This window comes from Frankliniella occidentalis, unplaced genomic scaffold (assembly GCF_000697945.3).
Source record: "Frankliniella occidentalis isolate FOCC.00 unplaced genomic scaffold, Focc_3.1 Scaffold230, whole genome shotgun sequence".
NCBI classification, from domain to species: Eukaryota; Metazoa; Arthropoda; class Insecta; order Thysanoptera; family Thripidae; genus Frankliniella; species Frankliniella occidentalis.
In genome coordinates, this window is record NW_026267356.1 from 378312 (window position 1) to 379223 (window position 912).

A 912-nucleotide genomic window follows, 5' to 3' on the forward strand; every position below is an offset into this window, starting at 1 on the left:
ACCCCGCCCCGCCCCCACAGGGCTCTTGTGCCTCTGCTGCCACAACAACCTCTGCACCGTGGTGGCCAGCGTCGCGCCACCCCAAGGAGATCTGCCAGTTTTACGAAATGTTTCCCGCAAACGCCGTCTTATGACAACAGCCAACGTCCAGAGCAGCGCTACCAACAAACCACGGTGCACCGGTCTCCCCCAGCGTCGCTCTGGACACTTGGCAGGGCAAGGACAGGCTGTGTGACACACCTTGTCGCCTCATTCCGTTAAAAATTTCTCTTACATGCAAAAAAGAATTGCTCTCAAAACGATCAATAGCAATATATTTAAATGTACGCGTTAGGTTGGTAGCACTAGTCATGTGTAAATTGGTACCTCATGGAACCATGGTGCTTGGCATTCCCCATAGCTTGGCATTCCCTATAGCTCCCACTTTAAAAGTGCAAAGTGTCCTGCGTAGGCATATGTTGAATATTTTGTGGAAACAGATAATTGAGAATTAACCACCTCACAGTCTCATTTATCCAACAGATACATGTGGTAGACTGGGGCAGTACCCACCCATACCTGAGAATGAACCCTTCGAGTCGGATCTAGAAGTACGTACTCTGACGTACTCACTGAAGCAATTGATGCTGTTGTTTAACACCAACCTGTTCAGATGTAATCCTTTTGCTACGATGATCTCCACATACGCATACGATGGATATTGAAGGATTCAAACACACGAAAACCTGAAAGGATTAAAGTGTTAATATAGTGCGGAAACATAAGTGTGTTATTTCCCAAGACTTAATTTACAACAGAGACATTAAATGAGATTGTTTGATGGTTGATGAAAATAGCAGAATCTTCAAGTGTTCTGAGATAAATAAATCAAGCAAGTTACAATCCACACCTTTGTAAAAAGGTTATATAATG

The 912-nt window shown here is 44.4% G+C and overlaps 1 protein-coding gene across 2 annotated transcripts in view; it reads right to left on the bottom strand.

The window, feature by feature from the left end:
- The window catches only part of LOC113208055 (uncharacterized), a 301854-nt gene that overhangs the window by 260471 nt on the left and 40471 nt on the right, over positions 1-912 (bottom strand). Inside the window, exon 1 of one of the 2 annotated variants that reach the window (XM_052272911.1) lies at positions 645-734. The exons of the other annotated variant lie outside the window; for it this stretch is intronic. The gene's annotated coding sequence lies outside the window, so the exon portion shown is untranslated. Of the gene's footprint in view, positions 1-644; positions 735-912 lie in introns of those variants that run through there. 2 annotated transcript variants of the gene reach the window in all.